The sequence below is a fragment of the Dipodomys ordii genome, unplaced genomic scaffold (assembly GCF_000151885.1).
Source record: "Dipodomys ordii isolate 6190 unplaced genomic scaffold, Dord_2.0 Scaffold60, whole genome shotgun sequence".
Lineage (NCBI taxonomy): Eukaryota > Metazoa > Chordata > Mammalia > Rodentia > Heteromyidae > Dipodomys > Dipodomys ordii.
The window spans coordinates 4,204,857-4,210,540 of NW_012267276.1; the positions used below are offsets into that span (position 1 = coordinate 4,204,857).

Here is a 5,684-nt window from a genome sequence, read left to right on the forward strand (position 1 = left end):
CTTACATAGTTTCTTGCCTGGGCTGGGGCTTTGAACCATGATCCTCAGATCTCAGCCTCCTGAGTAGGTAGGATTACAGGCGTGAGCCATCGGTGCTCAGCTTGTTGTTTTTTTTTTTTTAAAAGAATTTCTTAATTTGATTTGCTTCTGATATTCCCCTACATTTTTATCTTTTAAATATATTTTTATTTTATTTTATTTTTTCACTGTTGTTTAGTTTTGATTCATAATCACAAACTTAACTCTGCAATCCAGCTAGATTTGGAGGGGAGGTAAGGAAAACATGGACCCCAAAGAACTGCAGTGAGGGCACAAAGATGACAGGATATTGCAAGCAGATGGGGTGGAAGGGTGAGCTCCTGAGCTACAGAAGGAATGGTCTGGTGGTTATGGTAAACCAAATCGAATGTATTAGAGCTGTCCGCAATTGGTAATGGTGACCTTCTTGCTGGTCTTGCCATTCCGGGACCCAAAGCCCTGCATGGCTTCCATGACTTCCATGCCCTCTTTCACCTTCCCAAAGGCCACATGCTTGCCACCCAACCTATCAGTCTTGACAGTGCAGGTGAAAAACTAGGAACCATGTGTGTTTGGTCCAGCATTTGCCATGGACAAAATGCCAGGACCTGTGTGCATTCAGGATGAAGTTCTCATCCTCCAATTTCTCTGTGTAGATGGCCCTGCCACCAGTGCCATTGGCACATGAATCCTGGGATAATCCTGTGGAAGCAGGAACTCTTCCTTATACCCAAGTCCTTTCTCTCCAGTGCTCAGAGCATGCAAGTTTTCTGCTGTCTTTGGAACTTAGTCTGCAACCAGCTCGAAGCAGACGCAGCCCAAGGGCTTACCCTCGTTGGCGGCAATGTCGAACAACACGGTGGGGTTGACCAGCGCTGGCAGCTGGTAACCATAAGGGACAGCGGCGTCTGCAAAGCCTTTTATTTTTATTTTTTAAGTGAGAGAACTTTCATTTGTCTTTTTAGGTCTCCATCTGGGAGCCGTGCAGAAATAGTTCCATTCCACATGACGGTCAGGTGGGTTTGTGTCTTGTGCAACTTGAACCTTGAAGATTATGCACTTTCCTTGGGGCATGCTTACGTAAAATGATATTAAATTATGAGTTCAAAACAGGCATGGAAGTCTTGTTTACCTAAAATTGGAAAAATGCAAGCAATTGAAATGTTAGAAAAGCTGGGTAAAAGCCCTCAACTATGGGATCTGGAGAAATAATATTTAAAAAAGGAACTGTCAGTATCATCTCTATGGTAATTTTCCAAAGACTCACTTGTAGAGCCATGCATTTGCAGGTTCATTTCTCCTCCAGTCCTCACAAGACCCTGTGCTGATACCACAGATATGTTTGTTCTATGACAAAGCTTCTGCTATGCTGTCACCTCTGTGAAGCACTCCTCCCCGGGGATCATTCCTGAGATAGTAAGCAGTTCTGGCACTTGGGTCAACCATGTGGGTTGTATGCTGACCCCATCCCTTAGTAATTGGTTACTTCGGAAAGTTTCTTCCTGTGCCTCATTTTCCCTTTTTGTGGTGAGATGCTACTGTGCTAGTGAGATGTTGAGGGTTAATAATAGAACTACAAAGCATTTAAACCAATCCTTGGGATCAGGAACCCTCAAAAATTATAAACTGTTATCGTCTATTAATTTATTTGCCTTTTGAAATATTGCCTATGACCTGAGCAGTGCTAAGTCAACAGTATTTAAAAAATGAGAGCCAGGTATGAAGATGTATACCTATAATCCCTGGAACTAGAAGTTCCAGGCCAGTATGGACACACTTGTTTTGTGGGCCACAAAATATACTTGTATCTCCCTCAAAATTATTTTTTTATGTCGTATTTTTCTAGTATTCATATTAGTTGTTTAGGAACTTGTAAGGTATATTGAGGCGTGTTCATAAAATAGAGTACCAATATAAAGATATATGTTTATTTGCGTGTGTGTGTGTGTGTGTGTGTGTGTGTGTGTGTGTGTGTGTGTGAGTTATGGAGCCTGAAGTTGGGGCCTAGGCACTGTCTCTGAGGTCTTTTGCTCAAGGCTAGTGCTCTACCTCTTTGAGACACAGCTCCACTTCTGTTTTTTGAGTGGATAATTGGAGATAAGAGTCTCACAGGGACTTTTCTGCCTGCTCTGTCTTCATACTGTGACCCTCAGATCTCAGCCTCCTCAGTAGCTAGGATTACAGGTGTGAGCCACTGGAAACCCAATTTAAAAAATGAAAACTTCCCAAGATAGAATAATTGGAAACCTTTGTACTGCATTTGTGGTTTTGTTGATTTAAAGACTGTCTCCACTAGGAGAGTTTCTAGTCAGGTATCTTCTTGGGGATGTTATGAATTTTCAAAGCTTAATCTACTATTTATGTTGTAAAATTATTAATACTGTGTAGCTCAACAGAAGTAGTAATATAACATAATGAGAAAGGTTGTATCTCTGTTCCTGATACTCTTAATAAACACATTATTCATTTTTTATTCAATTGAACCACAATAGTTATATTGAAAATGTTGCCACAGGGTGCATTTCTATTTTAAGGTGACAGGGAAATAACTCCTGAAGAGTCTCAGAAGTGAGAAGCAAAACATAAATTATATAGCCGATGGAAAAGCATAAAAGGTTCTGATGTCCATGAATAACTGTATTTCCCAAAGGAGTAAACATTAGCAGCTTTAATTAGATTATAATTGCTCATGAGAGCCAGTCCTGGCTTACAATGGAAGTGATTGACAATGCAAGATGACCGAGCCTCTTTTGTCAGCAGCTGAGAATGGATGACTATTAACATAAATGATATTTGAAGGTGGGGCACAGGATAGATTTGAAGGTGGGGCAGATATAAAGGACCATAAATTGTATTTAAAGGCAGGGTGCAGGATGAATTACCTTGACCATAAATGGCATTTGAAGGTGAGGCATTCCCTAAAGTGTACCTTGGGTTGATAGTACCAATAGGGTAGAAAACTCCTCTTCTAATTAGCTCATGTTGGTTTGACCTTGAGAGTTTCACCTTGGATTGTGGTTTAAGACCGGTCTATCTCTGGAGACCTCCGGGAACATCATCTCTCCCGACAATCCTTTCTCACAAATGGAATAAGAACAGCACATGAAAATGTGTTTCATTTTTAGAGGTTTCTTTTTATACTGTTTCTCTCATTTGCTGGAGGAATCGTGTAAGTGTAATCGTCTAGTTTGGGATTAGAGAGAAGGATTTTCTTCCATGTCTTGGGGCACAGCTTTGGAGTTTGTATTTCCTCCATGAGTTCTGTGTGTCTTAGAGGATTCTGTTAGGACCATATTCATCTGGAATATCCTAAAAGAGGCTCCATTGTAAACTACGAGGCCCATTTTAGTCAAGATTTCTAGGCTTTTGGGAGAACAGACAGCAGCTTTTGACATGCAACATAGTGAGACCTCTAAGATGTAATTATCTCATTTTTAGTAGAGACAAAATGAATCTCAGGTGAGACCAACCTGTTGCTGATGAGCCTCCCACAGGTAGTGTTTGCAGGGTCATTTGGTCATCCAGGCCAAGGCTGACGTGCAGGGACTGGGATTTGGTGAGATTCAAAATGGCTTCCCCTGCTCCCTGCACACCTCTCGCCTAGTGTATCCCAGAACTCTTCAAACTTCCTTTTCAGTCATGTGGCACACAAGCACAACAAGCCTTTCTACAGTTCCTCGTAACCTCTGTAATGTGATTTAAAATATCAGAACACATTGAGCGCTAGTGGCTCATGCCTGTAATTCTGGCTATTCAGGACGCTGAGATTGGAGGATCGTAGTTGGAGACTAGCCAGGGCAGGAAAGTCTGTGAGACTCTGATCTCCAATTAACCACCAGAAAACCAGAAGTAGAGCTGTGGCTCAAGTAATAGAGTGCTAGCCTTGAGTAAGAAAAGCTCAGTTCAAGCACCAGGACTGGCACAAACAATTAATTAATAATAAACAATTAATTAATAATAGAATAAGCTGGGCACCAGTGGCTCATGCCTGTAATCTTAGCTACTTAGGAGGCTGAGATCTGAGGTTCATGGTTCAAAGCCATGCAAAGCAGGAGAGTCTGTGAGACTCTTACCTCCAATTAACCACCAGAAAACCTGAAGTGGCACTGTGGCTCAAATGGTCGATCTCTTGCTTTGAGCTGAAGAGCTCAGGGACAGCACCGAGGCCCAGAGTTCAAGCCCTGTCACGGACAAAAAATAAAATAAAGTATCAGAACACATATCACACTTTCTTTTCCTAGTTAAACAAAGCATATTCCTTTAGAAATGTTTCTTTTTAAAAAAAATCATTTATTTGGGTTTTAGTGTGAATGGAGTGGTTTTTCTTTGAAGCAGTTTAAAAAATATATATTATTGTAAAGATATAGTACAGAGAGGTTACAGTTACATGAGTAATGAGTACATTTCCCCTTGAGCATTGTTACCTTCTCCTTTGTTTTTCTCCTACATCCCTTCTTTCCTCACCTCCCCACCTTCTCTCTTCCCCCCCAAGTTGTAAAGATTGTTTTCGACATAAATTTTTGATAGTACTTTGACTGCTCCTAAATGTACTGAAGGAATGAATCAAGCGCGCGCGCGCGCGCGCATACACACACACACACACACACACACACACACACACAACCATAACACTTGAAGGCTAGAATGCATCTGGAAGAGCTGGATCCCACATTGGATGATACCACTACCCTTTTCCCAGTACTCTCATAAGCATGGAAGCATAGACTGTATCCCATTAACAACACAATGATTCTGTGATGTAAACTGATTATCATCTCCAGCTGGAGCAAGATCCTAAGAGTGAAAAATGAACTGTTTTCCCAGGGGTGCCTGCCTTGTACAAAGCACACCCAAATTCAAACTCAGGACTCACAGGCCGAACCCTAAAATACCAGTGCCTTATCTTGGCAAGCTAATGAGGAGCGGATAAGATAAGGTAAGGTAAAAAAAAATGCCCCTTACTTCATGAGCACATATTGTGAAATTAATCAGTAAACTGCAGTCAAATTAATCACCAAATAGACATTATCTCTTTGAAAGAAATCATTTATTTTTGTTTATTCATTTTTGTGTTTGTTTTTTGAGAGATGGTCTTGGTATAGCCCAAGCTGGTCTTTGATTCATGAGCCTACTGCCTCAGTTTCCCTAGTGCTGGGATTAGGAATTACTTTGATGTGTAATTTGTACCTCAATATTGACAATTCCAAAAATGAATGTTATTAAAGACTAGTCACCATCTTCTGCTTTTGTTCTTTAAAAATTATCTTTAAGTAGTTGTACCAAGGAGTTTTAACTCAATATTGAAGGTTTTTCCCTTCTGCTTTCATCCTAGGTTAATTTGCTCTTCATTTAATCCCATGGCTTGCTGATTCGCTCTCAGTGCTATGCTTCACCATGGCCTCTGTATTCTTTTCTTTCTGTGCTGTTAAGTCCACATCAGAGTTCAGGGCGCTGCAATGCAGAATTTCACTCCAAATGGAAGTCGCTTGTCAATTGCATTGTCCTGTGTGTCTGCCTTCTCTGTGTTCTTACATCTGTGTGAGCTATACAAAAATTCTTTTTTTTTTTTTTTTTTTTGGGTCAGGTCGTGGGGCCTGAACTCTGGGCCTGGGCGCTGTCCCTCAGCTCTTCAGCTCAAGGCTAGTGCTCTACCACTTGAGCCACAG

The 5,684-nt window shown here is 41.1% G+C and overlaps 1 pseudogene; it reads right to left on the minus strand.

The window, feature by feature from the left end:
* Positions 1–411: 411 nt before the first annotated feature.
* LOC105989860 overlaps positions 412–5,684 on the minus strand; it is a 22,229-nt pseudogene continuing 16,956 nt past the window's right edge.